Here is a 25499-nt window from a genome sequence, read left to right on the forward strand (position 1 = left end):
CGTGCTCAGATCCAAGCTTTGAGGAAAGGGAATGAATGACTTTTTAAAAGCACTGGATAACACCTGAGAAGGGTTTATTTCATAGTGCTGTGTTTGAAAACATGCCAATTCTCTTTCAGTCTAGCTGGATGATATTAAGACATACCATATAGATTAAAATACTACAGAAGGTTCAGCTTAAACCAATAAAGAGCAGAAAATTAAACACTTGAACTTTGTCTTTAAACCATTCATTAAAACAATACCTGCCAACAATGCCCGCTCCATTCGATGTCGTGCGTGTGAGAGGCCAGCTCTGGAGTCTGACGTTTTAGATATACTGAAAGAAGGAACGAAGAATGATCCATGGCAGGAGGCTACTTCGGACACTTTTAACAACATAACTGAGCCCTTTTCTGGAGCAATCATTTCACAGACTGCTTTTTGTATCTGTTCAGTACTGATCTGGGTCTAAAGGTGATGGCTTTGGCAGTGGTTGTAGCAGAATACATTCAATCCTTTTGGGGATTTGGTTCAAGCCACAGAGAACTGGAAAGCAAAAAGACATCCACTTTCACTCCTTGACGCTATCCTGCACTCAGAGGTTTCCTGGGATGGAGTTAAACCACCAGGTACTGAAATTTTCCAGTTGTAACCCCAATTACAGACCAGCAATTCTCCATCACCGCAAATCCATGAATACTGGATGGCACTTGAAATCCTGTCTAGTTCATGACCCGTCTCCTAATGGGATCCAGTTCCTTAAATCAGCCAGTCCCTTTGTTTCAGTCTTTTTCAAAAACCTTTTCTACAGACCTTCACATTTTTAAGAGGGGGTATAGACCCCTTAGAGATTTCATATATATGTAGATGGATATATAACTTATATGTACCTGTTTAGCTCAGTCATCATTTTAGGACCCCTTAAAAATCACATACATTCTCACACACACATGCACACTCAAGGACCCACAGACCACTGGTTGAAAACCGTTTCTTTTTTAATGCAAAATAAAGAGCGCTCCTGTGTCTCTAGCAATGCGCAGTCATAAACAGTGGATTAAGGACGATCCTTCTTTTCAGGCTTGCCTTGCTTTGGATTGTTGATTGCTGAATCCTAAGGATATCTGAGCATAACTTTAGCTTACTCTCCTTTATGAAAGAAGCTAAGAATCCTGCCAGCATCTTGGGTAGTCTAAAGCTCCTTTCGGTGTAACACCATGTCACCGGACCTATCGACATCCAGCTGCGTTTTAGGTATTTCTACACAGGCCACTGTAAGGCATATAGTAGCTGCAAATAAAAGAAAAAAACAAACCCCCAAAACTTGGAGATTAGGTTGTGGATGTAATAACAATACAACATATTCAAGCTTTAGTATACTGACATTTAGGGATCAATCGTATCTTAAGGGCACCCTGTAATGCTACTGAGTGAATCCTTATCTGCTGCAAGTGACCATTGTGTCTCCATCTGTGCTTAGAGAGGACTCTAAACCCCACTAAACTCACTGGAGATTTGACTAGTGACAGAACAGTGTTGGATCAGGCCCTCAGTTCTCAATAAAACCAAAGAAAAGAAAATAAACAAGTAAAAAATTAAAAAGCTTGCTAAATTCAAATTGTAGTGGAAAAATACTTTCTCCATACTCCCTCGTATGGGGGGAGTTACTGTTTCAGCCTGTATATTTATGTTTACTTCCCCATTCTCTTCCTGCATTTCAGCTACCTCCATGTAGTTACAAGGTGCCGTGACCGCAGGGGATTAGAAAGCACAACGGAAAAGACATCTGCAGTTTTTCATCAGTTTTTATAGATAGTGATATCCTTTTGACTAGTCTCCTTTAATAATCTTGATAAAACTTTACATTCCTCCTCTTTCAGAAAGGTTATCCTTCCCAATAAAGCAATACATTTTACTGGAAGATACACACACTGCTGTAGTTTATAGGTATTGAATCCTGCTGGACTTGGTTGAAATAAAAAGTACACTGTTGCTTGCTATGCAAAATGGACTACATATGTTTTCTCAGTTACAGTACCAGGGTATGCAGGAGCAGTACTATTAGCCATACACTATAAAGAAGATTTGCACACTTTAGTTCAAACACAGCGGGTATGCCTGTATAGCAATTATTATAAAATCTGTGGGATTTAACAGAAAGGTGTGTCCTTTTGGAGAGCCAAGGAGGAAAAAGGCGAGAGAAACTACATCAGGGCAACCTAAGCATTCCTAGTGGGAATGATTTCCTATTCTAGGGTAAAAAAAATGTGGTAACTGGTGGCAAATGTTGCAGTTGTCCTAACTAGATGAGGGCACTGTTCATGAGGCTGAAACTGCTTTGGTTTCTAGACATTTTTGATGAATCACATTCACATCACAATATCCAAATAGCTATTAGAGTTTTCTAGGGAGACAACAGGCTCCCTACATGTGGAGGAAAGCAAGGAAGACATAGGCATATATAGGAAATGGATAGAGAAAGCAAGAAAGAGGAAGGAAAAGGCAGCTAAAATAAGCACAGGAGTGAACAGGGAGGAAATCCTATGAAGCAGTGAATAGATAACATAATGCCTCAAGAGAAAACAGGAAGAATAATACCAGGAGCAAAATGGCAGGAAAAAATGTTAAACTCCAAAAAGCAGTGGAAAAAGGTCACTGTGGAGAAATTTCTGAATGTCCATAAACAAATGCACATAAACATGAAACCTGGAGATAGCGGTGGAAGCACATTATGGCTGATGTCTGTCAAACTGTCATTTTTTTGTATTCATGTTATCACAATGGAGGGAAATATATACTGTTTGACCAGTAGCATCTACATACCAGTATTTTTTTCTTTTAACTCTATTTCCTTTGCATACTTCAGAGCACTATAATGAGGTTTTGAGTAAGTCAGCATCTCTCAGAACTACCTGATTGCAACATTATTTGAGCAACAAAAAAACTTTACAATCCTCTCCTCCATGATTATTTGTAATAGTCATGAAGTTTGCAAGTGTCGGACCTTGCTGAGGAGCCCTTGGGATGTGAGCCCTAGTTTATGCAGTGTTAGAGGGAGCCCCCCTTGCAAAACTCACCCAGGGCCACACACATGCACGTCACTGCAGCTTTAGAGAGAAACAGGCATTGTTCCTGCATGTAGGAGGCAATTTGATGAGAGGAGCACAGGGCAGTGAATATTGATAATAAGTGCTAGGTGTAGGTGTCACAACAGCATGAAAGGGAAGGTCAAACTGCTCCCTGAAACAAGGTCCATCGGAGTAATTCAAGGGAAGGGTGGGCACACAGTGCTAAAAGAAGAGGTGCTGTAAAACACACATCCAAAAATCTATATGCTGAGGAGACTACGTGGAGGAGGGCAGCAGAAGAGATGTCAGCAGGGCAAGAGAACGTGCCTCCCTGGTTTCCCCGGAGCAGCTCCGGCCACCCAGCAGAGGTGGTCCCCACTCAGCCCAGCAGTGACATCGCTTGCCCCTGGCCTGCCCAGTGTCGCCTCTTGCTTTACTTGGGACAGTGCCACCCTGCCTTTGGGGTAGAGATGCAGAGAGAGCAAACGCAATCAAATGTCCTAACAGCCACCGGGTCAGAAAGGTTTGTGAGAGGTATATAAGACGTATGAAGGTACGTGAGAGGCTACGATAGCAGAAGGTGTGATTTGTATTGAAGGCATGTTACTATTTGCAGGAATAATCACTTATTTACAGGTCACACCTCTATGTGAGCATTAACTGTCATCCAGCCTCCTCTGGGGTGGGACTGAACAAGCACTGTCAGTGCCTAACATGGAAGAAAAAGAAGTGAGGGGAAAAGTAGCATCCATACAAATAGGAATGAACAGATTATGTTCAGTGATGCTGCTAACACTACTGTAGCTAACCTGGTATTTGGCATTCCCAGTCCGTAGAAAGCCATGTAAGGTAAAGCTGGCAGCATGCTGTCTTGCTTGAAGTTTGGCCAGGAGAGGAGAGTGACCACACCAATGATTTCCAGAAGTACTATGAAACTTCTAATCACCATGAGTTGCAAAGGACTAATTCTTTCCCATCACATGTATTCTGGATTCCTTTGTCTTTTGTATAGCATTTATCATCATTTTATCTAAACGCTGACATCTAAGAGACAATTGTATTTCCCGGGAGAGGAATGAAAAAGCATGAAGGAAATCCAGGAGTTTGTGAAAGGAAGTTTGTGGTGGTGAGCTGCTTCAGCTAAATGAGCATGCCTTGCAGCACAGTGATCTTTTTTTTGCAATAAGCAAAAAATATTTAAAACTATATCTTAATGAGGGTCTGAAGTCCTTCTTCCTCCTTGCAAACCCAACTGATTTGGTTGATGCATTTAGTTATGGTTTTATTAAATTCAAGCTTGAGTATTCAGCCAGTTTCCTCCAGGTCTGCTATCAGCCATGAGCATAAACCCACCAAGGTAGGATGCTTCTCAGTGACATTGCCATGGGCACAGCTTGCTTCACTCTTGTTGGGATCCTGGCCTTCTCTGTAGAATTCCCTTGACAGCATATCTCTGGGAAAGAAGAGTACAAGCTGCAGCTTTGCTAGGTGTAGATATAGGATTTAGCAGATCAGGACAGATCAGATCACTCTCCTCAAAAGAAAAAGAACATGTGCGGGGAAGAGACATGCACAGATTGACTGGCAGATTGACACAAGGCTGTAAAAGGTAATGACATATCCACCTTTATTCCAGAGAAGTTGATAGGAGACAGATGTTGCAAATAAATGTTGATTTCCTGAGGGACAAAAAAGAAATCATGAAGGAAACAAAGCTCACATCAAAGTGATTAAAACTATGGGGCCATGCAGGAACACCTTAGATTAAAAAGCATGTGGGAACCAGCTATTTCTATAGGAGTTACATTAGCATTTTTTTGAACTGGATGAAGCCTGGTAGAGCAGCAAGAACCTAAGATAACATCTGTAATTTAGAAAAGACACCAGTGAAGCTCAGCTTGCACCACATGAAGAAATGCTCTTTGCTCTTTAAAAGGTAAATTTTCAGCACAGTGAATGAAAATTTAGCTACTTCATCCTCTGTCACCCCGAATATACACTCTATGTACATTAATATTTGATTGTGTGGATAGAAGAGCATATGTTAGGGCACAAATATATTATCCATGGATGCCTGAATATATGAAGAATAAAAGAATAATTCAAATTAATGCAAACTATATGAATACACAAAAGTTATCTCAAACTTCGTCTGGCTACAAGACCCGCTCCCCCACCCCAGCTCGATGTCTGCTGGCAGGTTTGCTCTGCGCCTTGGATAAGGTGCTTGTTCCCCAGCGGCAGAAGGGAGTTCTGAGCAGAGACAGGACGTTTCACAAGAGGCATCGCCCCTCCGCCCCTCTCCGCACGCCCACATTCCTGAGTGCAGCAGCCCGTACGGACCTGGCCGTGCGTTTCCTATAGAGCTCACACGTTTTCCCAGTCAGCGAAGTTCTCCAGCCTTTCCCGTGATTCGTTCAGCTGCTGCCGTATGAGTGTGCTGTAGTGCATCATTGCACAGCAGAATACTGGCTGCGGGTGCAGGGAAACTTCCAGCGTCCTAGATGTTAAACAACTCATGCTTTAATAAAATTCAAAAGCCTACACACTACCCTGATGTCTATGGATTTTCGATAGGATTAAAATAAGGTAAAATTCTGCTTACAGTGGTTCTCTTTTTAAAAAATTGAAAATGACAGTAACTGCTGATTTCCAATAACTATCCGAACTGCCTGGAAGTCTAAAGATAGCCTCGTAGGAGCTGGGTGGAGTGTGCATGTGAGAGAGATGAGAGAAATTTATAAATAAACTCTGGACTGGTGCTGCAGGCTCAAAAAATTCTAAGAATGAGACGCTGACTTTGTCACAGCAGTAGACTGGCTGCTGGTGTCAGCCAGCCGACTTCGTGTTTGAGAGGTTTCATGGAAGAAATGGGCTGGATAGTCACCCTTGCTATCTGCACACCACGAGAAGGGCAGCAATATCAGAGCATTCCGCCCGGTCCAGCACGCTGCTCCCTGCACACAGCTCCTCTGGCAGAGGCGCGCCAGGCTCGGGGAGCATTTCGCGGTGGCTCTGCCACGCACCGCCCCTGCAGCTTGGCCGCTCTCCCGGGATGCTTTTGGCCTTGGGCAGCGCACCGTTGCTGCTCCCGGTGCCCGGGAGCGGAGCGCAGCACTGCTGGTAGCAACTGTTACTGGCACCAGTGCTTGGGAACAGGCACTGCTTCCGCATCTCTGTGACTAATAGATGGGTGCTTAATGTGCGCTGGTACTGTTGGATGTCGTATTAGCTTTAGAGAGCACATTAATTGCTGTTTTTCCTGCAGACAGATCGCGGCTGTAAATGGAGTTAATGATGCCGCACGTGGCGTTCCAAGTCACTTTAAACTGAGCCCAGCTCTCTGCGGACATTCGAGCACCAGGGACACCTGCTGCTTCCTCCGCTCCGCTGAGGACTGCCTGCAGCAGCACTGGGCTGGCCCGTGTCCCCGGCGTCCCCCGAGACTGCCTGTGTGACCCCGGGCAGCAGGGGGTCGTTTCCCTTCCCAGACAGAAAAGCTGTCTGGTTTGCAAAAACCATTCTGGGGGAAGTCAGCCCTTGAGTTTTTCTGCAGAGTTTGTCTTGATCTCTGCCAGCAAAGCCCCAAACCCCAAAGTGGCCCAGGTTTCTTCAGGACTGAAATTCCCTGGTGAAACGTACCCACCCGTCGGTCTCTCCAGTGCCGGACACCCAGACCTACGGGCCCCTGTGAACCGCGGCCCCTTCCTCGTGCAGCTGCTGGCACTGAGACCTCTCGAGACACACATGCACACAGAAGAGAGCCCCCTCCTCAGGGGGAATAGCGTTTAATCAGAAGACAGCAGAGACTGTGGTGACCAGGCACTGGGCATGGCCACATGAGCGTACTGGCCAGCTGCCTGTCTACACTCGACTGCACTTTGTAGCCCCTGTTTACACCTTTATCAGTGACCTGGAGGGGGTGAGGGAGTGCTCGCTCCTCAGGCTTGCAGGTGACGCTAGACTGGGGAGCAGGCAACGCACTCAAGAGCAGGGCTGCCATCCAGAAGGACCAGGGCAGGCTGGAGGAATGGGCCTTGTGCGCTTCAGCCCGGACCAATGCCAAGCCCCATCCCTGGGAAGGCAGAGCCTCTGGCAGCAGTCCCGGCTGGCCAGGGACTGCCTGGGAGCAGCTCTGTGGAAATGCCCTGGGGGACAGAAAGCTGCCCAGGAGCCAGCCAGGGGTCCTGGCAGCCACAAAGGCCAGCAGCTTCCTGGGCTGTGTGAGCAGGGGCACAGCCAGGAGAGGGGAGAGAAGTGAGTCTCCCCCTCGACTCGGCACTTCTTAGGCCACACCTAGATACTGCATCCCCTGGTTTGGAGCTCCCCACTACAGGACAGACACTGCCAAACCGGAGTGAGTCCAGCGAAGGGCCACCAGGATGCTCAGGGCTGGAGCACCTGCCCTGCGAGGAGAGGCTGAAGGACCAGGGCTCCTTCAGGCTAGAGAAGGAAAGGTTTTGGGGGAACCTCACAGCAACCTTCTCGTGCCTACGAGGAGGTCAGTGAGAAGACAGAGCCAGGCTCTGTGCAGCAATGCATGGTGGCAGGATGAGAGACAACGGGCATAAGCTGAAACCAAGAAGGCTAAGAGCAAAGTCCCTAAACCTTCCCTGACAGCCTCCTTTGGCTGTATGCAGCAGCAGTGCACAAGAAAAGCTGCATGCCTGCTCTATTATGGCACCTGTGAGCATCACGAAGCTGCCCGCTGTTGGGGGGGATGCCCCTGGCTGAGCTTGAGATCCCTGCAGCGGGTCTATGGCCCGGGCAGCCAGTTCGCAGGCACCAGGGGCTGTGGCACCGCAGCTGGGATGAGGAGGAGAGGAGAAAGAGGAGGAGGATGTGAGCAGCGAGCAAGCCCCATGGGCTGATGCAGCTTCAGGGGCCTCCAGCAGCAGCTCCCAGCAGGCTCATGCACCAATGCTTTTCCGGTGTGAACCCTGCTGAGTGCTGGTGAGCAAGCAGGAGGAGTTAGTTTAGCCATTTTTCAATTGAACTTCATTTGATCGGTTTGTTTAAACCACTTGGGGAAGAATTCCATTCCCAGGATTTGCTGAGAAGATCCAAATGTCTTGAGTATGGGTGAAAGAACAAAAACTATTCAGACTTCCTGATTTTTTTCTCTATTTTTATGTTACTTTGTATGTGTATATAAGCTCACATTTACATTTAGTCACTAACTAAAATGTGATTGTTGGAAATGAAAGTGCAACATTGTCTGAAGTGCCTTCTTAAGTTCATCTGAAAAGAGTTCTGGGAGAGATGATTACAAAACCCTCAAGTTAAAAAGCATCGTAGTCAAGTATTGACCACAAAGCCTGCAGTCCAAATTCTGATCTCAAAGAAGTATAAATCTACTATAATATCAGTGATTTTGGTGGAGCTATTCCACATTTACACAGCAGTAACTGGGAATTGAACTTGGAACTTTGTCATTAATTTTGTCCAAAAATGTAAAAGTAGAAAAAAGTATCCTTTCAGCATGGAATCCCACAGGAATTCAGAGGGTCATTGAATTGAATCATTTCCCCAATCTCTCTCCATGCCTCCCTACCAAAAAAAAAAAAAAAAGAAAAAAAAGAAAAAAGAAAGAAAAAAAAAGGCAACTCACAGAATCCTTAATGTTCTGTCAGCTCAGCTAGAAAGAGAAATATAAAACATGGATTGCCTGACATCCACATATAGAATTTAAACATAGATGTGACACTTTTACAGAGTGAGACATTTGATCATAGTAGTATTGTGAAGATTAATTAGCTAATGTTCAAAGGCTTTTCAAATGTGTATGTGAAGTGTAACAGCTATCTATCTCATTAACAATTGTCGTAAAAAGTCTTTACATTGATAGCAGAGTTCTGGGTAGGCGCCTTTTGATCTTTCTCTGTTAAGATTAAATGCTCAGGTTTAGATTGCAGCATAAAGTTTCAGCACTGAGGGGGTCTGTGGTGAACACGTAGTACCCAGGATGTGGTTAGAGGCCTCAGCATCCCTTAGAGTGGTACTTCAGTGCAGGGGCTTGCCTGCACAGGGACTTACCCCTGATTAACTCCATGTGTGGACACTCCTATTCCAGCATAGTGGGAGGAAACCAAGGCCTTAGGCTTGAGAAGCATTGTCTCCCTCTCAATATTATCCTTGGCCATGACCCCAGTGACGGGTATACACATCTGACGAGGAAGCTGAGGGCAATCTGGCAAGCTAACACAAGGAACATCTCCCCAGGCAGTAAAAAGGACCCATAGGCTGGGGTGTTTCTCAGAAGCAAAAGCCTGGCATGATCACGTTTACACATAAGAGTATGGCAGGCTTCCTTGAACTGCTATGCATGAAAATGAAAATTGGAACCGGCTGTGTCTACATGGGCCGTAAATAGAATATATTTCTGAGGAAACAGCCAGCAAAAATAGAAGTACAATAATCTTCAGCTTAGTATTTGCATATTACTAATGCCTGAAGAAAGTATTAGAAGACAAAATGGCAGAGGATTATTTTCATTAGAAGAACAAAACATTAACAAGGATGTTGGCCATGGTATTAGGGCACTATAAGCCTCGACAAAGATCTAGTCTGTGGCAACAGATGAAAACTCCAGAGAAGCAAAATGGTTATTAGCTTGAACTAATATAGGAATAGCTTGAACTGATATATCCCTGGAGAGTTTAGCTGGGGATCCACTCCTATGGCCATTGGCCAAGATGAACTTCAAAATCCTTTAAGGAAGCAGTTTATAAAAATGAATGAAGAAGAGACTAAAGTGTTTTATTAGAATCTCTTCTGTTGGACTGTGGAATCTAAATGGTGGATTCTCAAAGGAAAGAAACAACTCAACCCAATACATTAGCGTCAACGTGACCAAACAGTTATAATCTTCTCGGTTTTAGCTTTTGCAGTGTGAATTGCTAGGTGTCTTGATCACTGTTCCCAGCTGACCGTAAGGCATAGCTCAGCCACATTTTTATAGGAATGCTTGCAAAAGGAAGAGGGAAATGAAAAACAAGGTCACAGCATTTCAGGAGGCTCTTTGCTTGTTTGTTGAGGACACTGAATGGCAGCCTAGGTATTTCCTTTCTAGTGCAGCAGGGTGGGATGTATGCACAACAGATAGGCATGTTTTACTGAGATATTTTCATTGGGGATAAGATTTTTACTTCCTCTATATGCATCAGAGAAATTGGCTCTGCTTAAAAAACACAGCAAGCAGGGGATTTCTGAGTTAGTCTTACTCTTCTTTCTGAAGAAATTTTATCACATCTGTGCATGCACATCTCTAAAGAGATTGTTCGCGTTTGTAAATAGACCGGCTTTATTGTTATGCTAGGCAGCAAAAGAGGAATTTGGGTTTACAGAGAAGGCAGGGAAATGGCAGCCAGCCAGCTGAGTGGCACAGCCACTGACTGATAGCATCACCCCATTTGTTACATCTCTTGTGACAGACTTGAGTAGCTAATTCATTTGTTATAGGAACACAGAATATTGCCCAGTTGTAAAGATAATCACACTCCGTGTTCAATTCAGTAAGCTGTGATTAGAGCTAGTCAAGTAATTACTCATTTGAAGAAATTCACATTATTATGCATCTAATATTCTTTCTGCTCACAGCTTAAACACATACAAAAAGTGATTTCAACTATCTGCTCATCACTTGCCATTGTTTCACTAATATAGTGTATGGAGACATTTTAGTGTCTCATTTTGAGTAGTCTATACAAGCTTTTGCTATTTATGATTGAAAACCAGCCACCAAAGTCACATGGCGTCATCTCAGTTTCACAGACCGAAAGTTCAGCTTCAGAAAGAGGAAGAATCCCCTTCTGGTCTGCAGACTCAGAAGGCGATCGCAGATTCTAATGTTTATAAATTTTGATAACATTTTAAAGAGGTAATTACATGAAAAACATTCATTACTTAAAAGATAGGCAAGTAAAAGTACAATAGCGTATCTTCTTTCTTCTGCCTAAGCAAAAATTGTGGTTCACTGAAGTCAGGGGCAATAAAATTGTTCCCGAGTTGAGAAGAATAAAGAGGGTTTGGTTTAACAGTCTAGCACTCTCATTCTGAAAGCTTCACAGTTTCCTGTATAAAAACATCCTTTGCCATCAAAGCCATTTTAGAAATTGTTAGGTGACGTGAGGAAAGTAAGCAGCGGGGAGGCACGAGGTCAGGCAGGGGAACCCTGACAACCCCGGCGGAGACACGAGCCCCGGCCCCTGCCAAGGCTGTCCCAGGGTAGCATCAGCCCCCGGGCTGGGGACAGCCGGCACCACGGGCTGCAGCAGCGTCGCCGTATAGACCAGGGTCATGGCCTGCAGGAATGGACTCATTACAGGAGGGGGGAAGAACATACTTATATGTGTGTGTGTGTGTATATATACATATATATATATATATACGTGTGTGTGTGTGTGCGTGCGTGCGTGTGTATATATTCCCCACTAACAGCTCTTCATCCTGATCAGCCAGAGAGGGGAGCAGGATGTGGCCATTGGTGCTATTTGTGTTTCTGTGGGTGCTGAGCGTTTCTGTCTGTGTTAGCCTGTATGGCTGGCTGTGTGTATATGTACATAGGTGTTGTATACATGTGTTTTGTATGTGTGCCTACCGGGAATACATGCTTAGCTTTGCCCCTGGTTGGACCTGGAGGCATGAAGCTGCAGCAGTCTGGATTCGGCAACCCCTTACATAGACCATTTAAAAATAAAATATCATCAGCTCATAATTTAGCACTAGAGATAACAGAAACACACACGTTTCATTAATGGTAAATTATGAGTTAGAAGAACTTGAAAGCCAAATACTTGACTTACCAGTAGTAACAGGAAGCTTATTCACTTTCTTCATAGGTATGATGGAAGCAGCATTTTTAGGTTTTTCCTACTTGAATACGATAAGGCCTTGGTTCTTTCCAAAGCTGATTAAATTAATGCATGAGAAGATGCTGAAATCAATTGGATATAATTATATTTCATTAAAGCTTGTTACTAAAATCAATGGCCATGTGAATACAGTGAGCTCTTCCCACATTGTTCTTCCAGTATTTCAGGTGCTTTGTGTCTGGGCCCTGAGGACACTCATGGGCCTCCCCGTCTCCATTTCAGCCCGGCCTGGGGGTGTCAGTCCCTGCCTGAGCTACGCTGTGGGAGTGCTGGTCCCCGGCTCAGCCACGGCTGTGCCTGGTTATGGACCCTGCTGGTCCAGACCCTAAATCGCAGATGACTTCCCGGCCTGCCCTTGGCTCTGCCTCCTCACTCTGCTCAGCTCCAGCTCCCCATCCTCTGCGGGGCAGCAGCCCTTGCTGCTCCCTGACACTTTGGGCCAAGCTTCTCGGTTTAGCTACCCTAGTATGTTCTGAAGTAGTTTTTCTGATATGACCAGATCTGGTTCATGCTTACAGTGGTATACCTAGGAAGGTGGCTCACTTCTAGTTATTGCTTTGTGGACGGGTTATTGATGCATACTGTAATCAGGCAAATAATGCACTATTGCAACATGGAGGAAGAATCTGATTTCATGGTTTCAAAAGAAGAGAGACAGAAGAAAAATCAGGAGCTTATTTCTTTTTTTAAAGACACAGAAAATGGAGAGCTGTCTAAAGAATGATATTGAAGGTGCTGGTTTCATTATTCCTGATAGAAAATCCAGGTGGTTGGTTTCAGTGGGTTCCTCCTGTTGCCAAAAAAAGCTAGGTTTGGGAACAGAGCTACATTTCTTCTGACTATCCCATGGCTACTGTTCATGCATCTCACAGCCAGCAGAAAAACAAGCACCTGCTGATATCATGTCAAGGTGCCTAAGGAACATTTTCCAGGGAAAAGGAAGGGAAGTCAGATTCATTACTGAATACTTAAGGCTTTGTTTTTAGGACCTGATCTTTCAAGGCTTGACATAATTCTTTCAAATATCTGGTGACAACAGTATAGTCACAGTGGATGGAAGTCATCTCACCTTATCTATTGATTGAGCTAATGACTCTGATCTGTCACTATAGCAATAGATGATTAGAAAGAGATAATTTTAGGCTTTGATTTACCTATTTCCTAAGGTGAACTGCATCTTAAATATGTTCCTCTTCACAAGTGCTATAAAGGAGCCCAGGGTTATTTGTTCAACAGCAGATGTATTTATTGTAGGCGTTAGAAGTTAGGCAAGAGGATCCTTCGCTGTTCAACTCGTCCTGGGGGAAGAAGTTTGCCTTTGATGCCTTTGATGCCTTTGATGCCATGCTCTCAGTTAAGCTTATTAGGTAGCATGTACAGAATTTGGTAAAAGTCAAGGAAGATTTCATAATGGAGGTTACATCTTATATTTTTATTAGACTCTGGAAAAAAATAGATCAGTTGTGATTTATATGTCACACAATGTAAAAAGCAAATAGTAGTAGGAATATGTGTCATGCCACCTTTTTATTTTGTGTATCATACTAACTGAGCTGCCTTTGCCAAGCTCTTTTGGAATCCCAAATCTTTTTTAATAAAAGAGTCCTTTAGAGACTGCTATAGTAATATATTTTAAGTTGACATTTATCACTTCTCCTTAGGAGATTTTCAGCTTTTTTAGCCTGATTATCCTCTATTTCCTGGGAGACTTTTCTTTTTTTTTTTCTTTCTTTTTTTTTTTTTTGGTGACCCTATCTGTTAGAAATTCTCCAGGCAAAATACTGAGTTTGCTTAATATTAATTGGGACATCTGCATTTGATTGATGACACAATGGAGCCCTTAAAGGAACTATTATTTTGGTCTGACAGTATTTAATATTTTACTGTGGCAATTCCCAATGGCAAGTATTTAATTATGAATGTGCTTCTGAAACACTTGGCCTATATTCTGTGCTTTAGATGATGCACAGAGAAACATCTTGTTTGCAACAAGGGGCCACCTTGGGAGAGGTTCATGCTATCATAGCCAGAATATATTTACAATGTAACAACAAAGATGATCCTAGATAGAGGAACAAATATTATCCATTGTTCTTTGAAAGCTCCCATTCTTGTGATATGACTAAGAATTTGAATGTTTCACGCTGTCAACAGTGCAGTCTGCATTTGAGATAGATGCTCCCCAAGTATGAGGTGTATCGAGCTGCCTGGCAACACCAACTGGCAACAGCCAGCAACCACTCTTTACAGTTATTTTGCACTTGTATCCACATGCATTTATTTATTGCCAAATTTCTTGTCAAAAATGTCTGTGAAGTCCTGGAATACTCTTGTATTTCATAAAACCTTGAATGTCTGTGATGCACACAACAGCCATGGCTAGGCATGTCTCCAGAGCTTATGTGAGGGGTGATGGCTTATTTCTGCTCATAAGATGAGAGTGGTATTTTTCATATGTGCTTGGAAAGGAATTATTTTCAAGAATAGCAGTAAGTTCAGTTCCACCTAAAATACACACAATAAAATTAGAGTTGTCCCAAATAACCTCTCTTTATTTGCTTCTACACCACCTGAACTGCTGCTTACAAGGTGGTGTAGGCTTGTGAGATAAGCAGATTTTGATTAAATCTGACCTAAGCTTCACACAGACTAACCTCTTAGCATTTCAAGCTCCTGCAAATCTTGCAGGAAAGCATGGCACTCTTTTACATGCTTGGTTCATGGCAGAGGTGTACTAGTGGCGAGCTGGCATTTTCCTTTTAAAAATGTAATGGTAGCAATTTCTAAGGAAAACATTTGCTTGTAACACTCAGGAAAAAAAGGGGAAGTGTATACCCAGTTTTTTTACTTGTCTATATTAGCATATATGATTTGAAGAAGAGTGTGATTTTTGATTGTCTCTGTTAACCACGTGTTAGTTCTGTTCTCAAAGCAGTTTATGTGAAAGAGACTTCAGCTAATTATTGTCATCTGTCATTTGGGCATTTTGAGAGGTATAAGACTTTTTGTGCCAGAGGTTGGGATGAAAAAATATGTTCTTGTTAGACTGCTCAGCTACATAATTCAGTTAAATTCAGATTAAATTCAAAGATTAAATTCAGTTGTTACGAATTCATACAGCTTCATAAGATTGAACAATAATTTTTTTCCTTTTTAAAAGCTGAGCGAGGTAAAGCATGTTAAAGAAGGAGCACCCCTGCTGCCCCGTGTCACCCACAGCAGAAGCAAACACTATCACAGAGATTTTGTTACGCTGTGATTCTGCAGCAAATCTGTGCTGAGCAGCAGTCGCGACAGGGATGCTGCCAAAGTGGCAGTTCACTACTCTTGCCACAGTCTGTCAAAGCCTTTGCAAAGAAGAGATGTCCCTGTTATGACAAGTTTTTGTTGCTAGCATTTCAAACATTTACAGTTTGAGGCTCTTTCAACCTCTGCAGAAAAGTTTCCCACAGCAATTTCCACAGAGAGGAGACACCCTCTCAGAAAGAGAAGTTGGAGGTTGTTGGTCTTGCAAAACATAATGAATAAAAATGTTTGTGAGCCTTTTTGCAATTAGTGTTATGTAATTTATCAGCAACTCAGAGGACAATTTGGTGAAATGATACAGAGAAACCTTTACTCACACGTGTCAGTGATTATACTATGGAAAGTTCTCAGACACGTCAGCTATGCACGGATGTAGGATTACACATTTCCTTTTATGAAAAATGCCTGTAACACACCAATTCTGCATCATGGATTCACCATGACATCCTTTCTTCCTGGAAAGGTTGATGACAGGGAGGGTCCCTGATCTAATAGTGCTGATACACTCATATTTTGCAGAATATGTATATTTTCTGCTAGTATCCATTAAAGCAGTGTAAACCAAAAACCAGTTGTTTCACTAGCCTCTAAATTGCCCCTCATTTAATTCCAAAGTTATGTATGTAACAACTTGTGTACAGTATATAAAGAATCAAGGGACTGAGGGTCTAGTGTACATCATTGCCATCATTTGTGTCTGAGGAGCAGGGCACAAACTTCCCCACGTCCCTGATGGGAGCTTTGCAAACACAACAAAAAGCACTCTCTGCCTCTGGTTTTTCATTCCTCTGAGGGTACTAACATCTCCCGTGGGTGCCATGATGTCAAATGTAATTGAATTTAGTGCAATCAGTTCTTCAAGTGCAACCTGCAACACATTGTCTAGAACAGCTCTCCATATTGAGAAAAGTTACTGGGAAGAAATGAGAATATACACTCAGATGTTTTCTTGCACCTGCTTTAGGTTTTGCTAGCACAGTATAATTTATTTAGATCTAAATGTGACTGTTTTGCTTGTTCAAGATGGGCCAACAGACTGAGGTGGGAATCCAGGCAGCCACTTGGGCATGACACCATGGTTACTGGCTCTATGTCTTCTCCTTCAAAAAGTAAAGGTGCCATAAAAAGCTTTCTCCCCACTTTAGTCTTAGTGAGTCTGTGAATTTAACTAAAGAGTAGATGTGGCCAATACCAGGGATTTCTTTTTGTCTCTGAATTTCTTGTTAAACCAGAAGATATGATTTTTGCTTGAAAATCCATGAATATTTTAATTCTTCATAGAAAATGTAATGATTTTTACACTATCTTAGCTCTTTTGTTCTAAGGAGAAAAAGCTACTTTGATTTTTAATGATTTCCTTCATTTGAGAGATAAAGAAGTGAGGAAAGAAGGAAAACTTTATATGGAAGAACAGTTTTCACTCATTTTTGTCAGCTTCAAGTCAGAGACTGCTTTGTGTGGTTTTTTTTTAACTTTTCTGCATTCAATAATAAACAGCTATTACATTGTTTCACATTTTAAACATATTTTCTAGCAGAGCAGGACAAGGAGGGAAATGAAGTTGGAAAGGGAGTGAAAAAGAGCAACCAGACATTTTTTTCCACAATCCTTAATGAAATTTTTCTAGGATATTTACACACTGGATCCTTTTGAAGAAATAGATTGCTTGTAAATATTTTATAAAAGTAGATCTTAGATGAGATCCTATTAAAATATGCATTGGAAAGATTTCAACTAGCTCTTACAAATAGCCTTTAGCTTTATAATTTTCATTACAGGCTGTTTTATTATCTGATCAGCAAAAGCAATGAAACAGATTCCATCTGCATACCAGGCATGCAAAGAGAGAATGGCTCAGTCATGCGACACAAAACACAAATGCAGCCTAGAAACACAGCTACAAAAATAACTGCATGAAATACAGGGTAATGATTTATATTTTAAAAGGAAGGGTTTTAGCTCCTGTTACAAGTAACCTTCCTTTAACTTTGCCCTTAAAGGTCACTTACGCGCAGTGTCTGCAAGACTCCCCTGTTCTTCAGCAGCACATCTCTGGAAGCATGTTTTGGCAAGCTCAGGAATATGCGGTGCCTATGCTCCCTCTTCCTGCCTTTGTTATGCTTAAAACTAAATTGCTGTTGGACCATTTCCAGCTGTGACATGCTGCAGTGCACTGGCAGCGCTCTAAGAATTTGGTTTAAAAGCCAGAAATCTGGAAGTGATGACAGGCACCTGGTCAGAGCCAGCCAGATCTGACACTTGAACTCAACGGTACCACTACTTGTCCGGGAAAGGACTTTCAGGCTTTAATTAAGCGGTTAATCACAATTTAGAAAAATCTTCCCACTGAGCACATGCTTGAGTGCCTTGCTGGGTGGCAAACAGTTCAGTGAGAGTCTGGAATTTGTGATAAATTATTCACATTTCAGATAGGTCCTATGTTCTTGTTATCTGTGTGGTTAACAGAGCAAGGCTGGGATGTGCTGTAACATGCACCGAGAGGCTTGCAGGAAGCTGGCGCGGGAAATGTGCGTCACCTCGAAGCTATGCCTGATGTTTCCCTCTGAATCAAATAGCTGAACGTGTGCTTGGAAGGATTTTCCTTGGGGAATTTTATGAATAAAAATGAAGCTTGTCTTAAAAGTAAAATACTCTGACCTGGACAGGAAGAAATAATATTTACATTTGGTTCTTTGGATCTGACGCTGTGGTGCTTATTAACTGACTTCACCAGGAATTTTATTCAATTTGAAACTGAAGAAAAACAATTCTATAGTTTGCACTAAGCATGCACAAAATTTTGGAGAGGATGGCTAATGGTTATTTCCTACCTCTATACAAAATCATTTTAAAGTCAGTCCTTCTCTTCATTATCATTTTAAAGCTTTTTCCTCTAAGATCTTAAGCATTTTCTCAAAGGGATAGGCCTTTAGTTCTTCAGAGAGAATAAGAATGTTTATTCTGTAACTGAAGTGCATCTGAATCTGAAGCTATGTTCTTGGATGCCATTAAAAGGAAAGTTAGGATGCAAGCACCTGCTATGTATTATGTTAGTAACCACTATTTGTGCACCCTTGATTTGATTCCGATAATAACTGTCACAGTAAAACCAACTTACTACCTCATTTTTGCCCTGTCAGTAAAAGTATAAAGAGGATTAGTAGAAAGCAGATATTCAATATGCCCTTGTGCCAATATGACCGTAGATCTTGCAGAGTAAGAGATGTTTTTTTTATGAACAGTCAACTCTCTTCTAGAAACAAAAATGTACAATGAAATACAGTAAATCAGACTACATTCCATTAGTCTCTCTTTCTTATGTATGTTTTAGTAATGCGCCAAAATACACAGCAGCTGTAAAGTTCATCCAGAAGCAAGCTAAACATCCTCCACATAAGTTTACTGCAACTTGTTATCTAATACTCTGTCCTTGCAGAATGCTTTTTGGAAAGCACAAGACTTTGTAGCCATGTCTTATATTAATTTCTTCAGTTGTGGAATTTAAATCCCAAAGAAATGTGTTGGAAAACACTCAGTGCTTTTTGCTTCATATAGCCAAGCCAATGATAGAAAAAGAAATGCTAGCATCTGCTCGTTCCAGTGCAGAACTGTATGATCAGTACATGAACCTCACCGAAAGAGTGGTGTCTGCCTCTGCGCAAAATCCACAGCAATGAAACACAGCAAGACAGAATGAGATGAAGCTAAGGGAACCTGGACACGCTGGCAAGATACTGAGAACGTGGGACATGTTGGCAAGATACGGAGGTGGATGGTTTGAAAAAGCTGATGTTGCTTGAAGTTCAAGGTCTGTGTCCAGCCAGAGAGGGGAAAGGCATCAAAGACGCCTTCCATCTAAACTCCCAAACTACAGGCTCTAAATGCAGGCACAAGTATCTGAAATGATAAATCCACTAAAAACTGCAGCTAGCTCAACCCCTTCTATCAAGCAAGAGCTGTAAATACAAATCATAATCCCGTCCTTTGGCTGGAACTTCCTTTCCATTTAACTCTCCTGTAACACAGATGAAAAATTGGCCCAGTAGTCTGCCCAGCAAAGCCAGCTGTTCTGGATCAGGGTCATCATCATGCTCCTCTGCCGTCAGTGGAAACAGCCCCTTTGATTCAAATGGGGCCCGTGGGGCGGGCAGACTCTGCTTGGAGCCTACTGGCAAGCCATTTACAAGAACGCTTCATTCCCAAATTCTTCTTCATTACTCCAAAGGGACTGGCGTAATAATCCATGGATTGCAGCAGGTGATGAGAGTGCCTCTCCAATAGGCCATCTAGACCTTGTGACTGCTGCAGCAGAGAAATGAAGATTCACGTAACAGCTGGAAGCCTCCACCTTGTCATGAAATGCTGGATTTGGAAGAAAAAATATTTAGCGTTCTGCGTTGATTTAAGGATTGCAAAGATAAATGATACTATCTGACGTGATACAGTGAAGTTTGTTTTATCTGACTATTCTTCCTGCAGTTTGGATGGCCCCAAATGGTCCCATCTACCACAAAGTCTAGTACGTGCAACAGAAATAAGAGCAGAGATGGTAGAGCCGGAGTCCAATTATTGACAAGCTTTGATTTATCTACTAGGCAAAGGGCACTCTTCTTTGGATGTTAACTTCGAAGCACTGCATGCAAGGCCACTTGATTAGGAAAAATATGTATATTTGTAGAAATTAATCTGCTGGCAGCTGCTCTCTGAACTCAAGTTTTACCATGATATGCAGACTCCAGGAACCAGAGGAACCAAAACTATTTAAACCAGGCATAGTTTTGTTCAAATAATTGAGACCAGATACAGGCCCAGTCTAATGCCACATCTCTCAGAGCTGAATTTATTGGGGTTACGGCTGCAAGGGTGTTTCAGGAACCTTACAACATTTTGTCTCAAGAACAGTGCAACTTCAGCTATTGTAAATTAATGTTAGCTTCACACTTTCATTCTTTGGTTCCATTACCAATCTAGAAACAGTCCTATAATTTCCCAATTAACACATAATAAAATTGAGTCTTAATGCAGCAGGCAAAGTAATATTTATCCTACACAGTTATTTGGTGTTCACCTCTAAACCTGATAAACGGATACATCTGCATATTATCCAGTGAGATTCCTACAAACCACCGAAAAGGAAAGGACACTGGAGCTTTATGCTGGAGTGCATGTTGTTGTCTCCCATTTGAAGACAGGGGAAAAGGAAGTACCCAAGGCTCATGTGATTTCCAAGTCAGCTGCAGCGTGAGTGCTTGAACGAGGATCAGAATCCGCCTGGGCTGTGCTGCCTTGGGTAATGCACAGAGCCCATCTGTATGAAACACCACCAAATAGTATTTCCTGTTAGTCTTAAGGTGTATAAAACTAAAATCATGATGGCTCCTAGCTGGGCTTTATTCAAGCTGGCTTGCTTGAGCGAATGTGGCTTTCACATTAATAACCTCACAATTTGAGTAAACAGGCAGAATTTTCCATCAAAGAGCTAGCGGTATTTTACTACTGCTTCCCAGCATCTCTGAAATATGTGATAATATTTCTGGGACTTTAAAAAGAAATTATGAAACTAAACTATTTACTGGTGCCCATACAGGAATGGAAAAGCATTTATGTTTCTAAAACCTACTTAGATTTCTATTATTCCTCTTATTATTTCAGGCTTGCAGAAGTTTCCTGCTGATAATTGCAGAAATTCCCTTCCCCCAGCTCTGAGGGAGTTGATGGTTTTCAATAGCGCTTGATATACAGGCAGATATTCTCATTTTTGCTACAAATGCATGCTCTGGGTTTTAAGTGCTTGTTAAACACAGCCACAGTAACATTGTGGGGAAGCATCCCGGAACAACCTCCGCAAGCTTAAAACAAAGCATTACGAGTACACAATAGGCAGCACTCAAAGTTTCCCAGAAGAACGGGCACTAACACACGATACAAAGGACTTCTATGGCTTGAGCACCACTTTTTAGCAAGAAGTGAGTAGGAACAGGCTTGGTTTATTTATATATAAAATAGAAACGTATGGAAGCTCATGTGATCAACAGCATGAATTGCCCAAAGTAGTTGATCATAAAGATCACTCCTAATTCTCCTTTCTCTTAAATCACTGTACACTTAGAGCAGCACCTCTAAAACCAGCATTTATGTTAATTTTGCAGTGATGTGAGAAGAAAAGCAGGGCAAATATGATGGTCGGCCTTTTTATGTGGTGTCTTTTAAGACAGGTAGTTGCTTAATGTTGCTCTCCTGTCCTGGTTCTTGTTACACCATAAATAATGTTGAAATAGCTGTGTGCTTGTTTTGAAGTACCCCGACTTTTTCTGGCATTAGCGGATCTAGCCAATGGGAAAAGATCCATAAAAAGGGTAGACCTGGTTCTTCTCTCATTTATCCATTTTTAGTGAGTCTGGCAGTATTGATCTCAACAGCCGCACTCCTGCGTTAGCCCTGACTCAGCCAGACGCTCCCATGCTTGCTAACTTTGAGGGCGCAGGACAGCCCCTTCCTGTTCAGCAAAGCACTTCGGTGCAAACTGAAAGCTGATTCAGTCCCCTTGGAGCCCCTGGGATGGAGCCACGTGCCCAAAACTCAACCGCACGCTTGAGCGTCTGGCCGAGTTAGCAGAGAGCGACTGAGCCGCAGCCTGAAGCTAGCGTAAGAGAGAGGTCTCACCTTTGACATTGAGTTAGGAAGAGAAAAACGCTGCTGCTTCGGCGCTCCCCTCCCACTGCGGCACTTTTCCACGCAGAGTCGGGAGAGATGGCCAGCCCCAGCCCCGGCCCCACCAAGGCCCTTCCTCCTCCTCCCCTGTGGCACGGCGGCTCTTGGCCCCGGGGCGCAGCAAGGCACGGGGGTGTCCGCCTCCGCCGGGGGGTCTTCCCTCCTGGCCGGGGTCTGCCCCGTCTCCCCGGAGGCCAGAGCTCCCGGCACCTGCCCCACCTCTGCCCTCCCAGGCGCCCTGCAAGCCCCGGCCCTCCCTCTCCGGCCAGCTCCGGGTAAACCTCTCCCTGCCCTGGCGTCTCCATGTGTGCCTCCTTCCCCCCGCCCCTCGCGGCCGGCCGCCTCTGCCCTCCCTGTGCCATGGCCCCCTTCCCCCTTATCCCCTCCTCCCTCCGGATCCCCCCCGCGGGCAGGGGGCTCCCCAAGCCCCCTGTAGCCCGTTTCCCCACAGCAGGGCTCAGTCCCGCACTGGGTCTCTACCACCACGCGCTGTCTCCCCCAGGGACCCCAAATCGCACCCCGCACTCTCCTGGGCCCAGGGCTACGGCCATTCACCTGCCTCCGTTCCTTAAGGGAATGGCGGAGGGAAGGGGTCATTCGGCATGTCGGATGTTACGTGCCGGACCCTGGCACGGCTCCGCTGCAAAGCATTAGCGGCAATCGTTAACGAGCTGTTTGACCTGCAGGCAATGGCGGTGGTGCTGGGGGCAGTGAAACAGATGGCAGGTGGTCAGACACGTGTCTTCCGCTTCCCCCGTTCAGTATTCCTGATTTTCAGGAAAATCAGGGTGTCGGAGGCGCTGCTGCCGGCCGCGTTGGCACGCCTGTGCTCCAGGCAGAGGGGCAGGCCCACAGAAAGGGAGAGCATCGAGCCTCGGCGGCTTGGCCAAGAGGCAGCGACACGTGTCCCCTGGCAGCACAGCAGACACAGGGCCCAGCTTTGTGCTTGGTACCTTCGGGTAATCGTGGTTAAAACCTAGGAAACCCAGGCAGGCACCTTCTCCTCTCTCATCCTCACATCTTCGTACTGTCTTGGTTTTGGCTGGGAACTCCTCACATAAACAGCAGTATTGCCTCACAGAAACGTTTCCACACCATACTGTGTCTGTGCACAGTGCTGCTCTCTGCAATTAAACTCATTGCTACTAAATCTCACATGGACTTTTTTATGCAACGCTGAAACAAGGAGCTTTTTCTGAGCTAAAAGGTTACCAGGCACAGTCTGCCTCCAGCAGCAAGGAGCTATCTGTGCATTAATGGCCTCTGTTTCTCCGAAGACCTTCGTCTTGCTCTTTGCTGAAACCTAGCCTGTATATCACAGTTTGTAGTGTTATTCCCCAAAAACCTGTTTGGGTTTGAGCCAAGCATGTTTCGGATTAAGCTGGTTTCACCCAAACCAGTTTGGGAAGTAGTCATCCTTATCACACCACAGTTTCAATGTTTTTAATGATTTTGAAGTTTAACCAGTGCAAAACTCCATGCACTTGGCAGTGCCCTGGGTACAGCGTGCATATCCGACTGTGCGGGTCCAGCATCTGGCAGGACGCTCACTGCTGTGCGTCAGGTTTGTTACTTGTGTGAGCACAAGGTCTGATGTAATCCAGAGTACGGAAATCATGTACAGAGGAAGTTCAGTTAATTTTTTGCCACTCTGTGCCTGACTGACCACCATAAATGCAGAAACAAACTTTAAGGTGCTATTTCTCAACATTGTTTACAGTGAGGTTTTTTCAATTATGTCCCAATTAATTAAATATGTAAATTTGATCTTTAATTCCAGCACAGCTAGACTATAAACCCCTGCTTCTATGGAAAATTACTTCAGAAAAGAGAGTCACAGTCATTCACATGGAAGCTGCTTCCTTTTGCAACAGCAAACATTGTGGCCTGCGAGGATGTGATGTCCGTGCAGCGTGGCTCGCAGTCTGCATCCTCGCTGGGAAGCCGCGTCGGCTCACCTGAGAGAGCACAGCACAGATCCCTCCTGGAAGAAGGGGAGTGCACACTTGCATCCCATCCAGGTACGGGCTTGGGATGCAGCTGGGACACATAAGGGCTGAGAAGCACTCTCATTCCCACAGCGTAGGCCTAGAAAGACACAAAGAATGGAAGAAAGGGGGAAAATCCAGGAAAAAGATAGTGAAATGCAGAGCAGGGGGGAGAAAGCAGCAGCAAATAAATATGGAGTATGAAGACATACACCCCGAATCAAATGAGCACTGCTTGCAGGCTTGAGGAGGCACACAGGCACTGTGCAGCAGCTGGCCACAGAAGAGAACCACTCCTGGGAGAAATGAACTATTTTAAACTGCCCTTGTGCTCCTGTCCTTTCAAAGTGACTCGTGGTGCTCTGCTACATTCAGCTTGGAGGTTCAGTTCTGTATTAGGACATGGACTGAGAACAGCTGGTGCCTACACATACCTGCTGACCAGATGTTCATGTTGACTCCTACAGAAATGGCAGGGGGGGAGGGGGAAGTTGAAGCATCGCAAGCAATTCAAAAGATAGAAAAAGAAGAAACAAAAAATAAATCCTAGGCTGCTACCCACCTAGGGAGGAATAACCCCAGGCACCAGTATAGGCTGGGGGCTGACCTGCTGGAAACCAACTCTGCAGAGAAGGACCTGGGGATCCTGGTGGACTACTGGCTGATCGTGGGCCAGCAATGTGCCCTTGTGGCCAGGAAGGCCAATGGTATCCTGGGCTGCATTAGGAAGAGCGTTGCCAGCAGGTCGAGGGAGGTGACCCTCCCCCTCCACTCAGCCCTGGTGAGGCCACACCTGGAGTGCTGTGTCCAGTTCTGGGCTCCCCAGTACAAGGGAGACATGGAGCTACTGGAGCGAGTCCAGCAGAGGGCTACTAAGATGATTAAGGGACTGGAGCATCTCTCCTATGAGAAGAGGCTGTGACAGCTGGGACTGTTCAGCCTGGAGAAGGGAAGGCTGAGGGAGGATCTTATCAATGTGTAGAAGTATCTGAAGGGAGGGTGTAGAGAGGATGGGGCCAGACTCTTTCCAGTGGTGCCCAGCAACAGGATGAGAGGCAACAGGCACAAACTGAAACACAGGAAGTTCTGCCTGAACATGAGAAAAAACTTCTTCAGTGTGAGGGTAACTGAGCACCGAAGTCTCTTTCCTTGAAGATATTCAAAAGCCATCTGGACAGGGTCCTGTGCAACATGTTGTAGGTGACCCTGCATGAGCAGGGGGATTGGACTAGGTAATCTCCAGAGGTCCCTTCCAACCTCAACCATTCTGTGATTCTGTGATTCTTGGAAGTGTAAAGTCCGATGCCAGCCTTAGTGCCATGCTCTTCTGTTGGGCCAGCAAAAGTAGGGGACTGCAGGCGACTTCATTTTTAGGCACAGTGGGAGTTTTTAGTGAAACTGTGAGTAGCATATCTAAATTTGGACCCTAGAAAATAGCAAAAGCAGTACCACCCAAAGAAAAATGAAGGCAAGATCGTCACACTGAGGAATTCTTTTCACTATATTTATCATATTTATCTGCCTGGAAGACAATTTAAAGTTTAATTTCACATCGTCTCTTACAGTAGAAA

At 44.1% G+C, this 25499-nt stretch overlaps 1 long non-coding RNA gene across 2 annotated transcripts; it reads right to left on the reverse strand.

The window, feature by feature from the left end:
• Positions 1–962: 962 nt before the first annotated feature.
• LOC135324976 (uncharacterized) lies at positions 963–19441 on the reverse strand. 2 transcript variants are annotated; one of them, XR_010386189.1, is made up of 3 exons: positions 17239–19441; positions 11855–11985; positions 963–1272 (listed from the first exon to the last, which is right to left on the reverse strand). It is a non-coding gene; the product is annotated as an uncharacterized LOC135324976 (long non-coding RNA). The 2 variants fall into 2 exon arrangements; XR_010386188.1 differs by lacking the exon at positions 963–1272 and adding an exon at positions 5405–5550.
• Between the last annotated feature and the right edge of the window lie 6058 nt (positions 19442–25499).

The sequence above is a fragment of the Dromaius novaehollandiae genome, chromosome Z, assembly GCF_036370855.1.
Source record: "Dromaius novaehollandiae isolate bDroNov1 chromosome Z, bDroNov1.hap1, whole genome shotgun sequence".
Taxonomy (NCBI): domain Eukaryota; kingdom Metazoa; phylum Chordata; class Aves; order Casuariiformes; family Dromaiidae; genus Dromaius; species Dromaius novaehollandiae.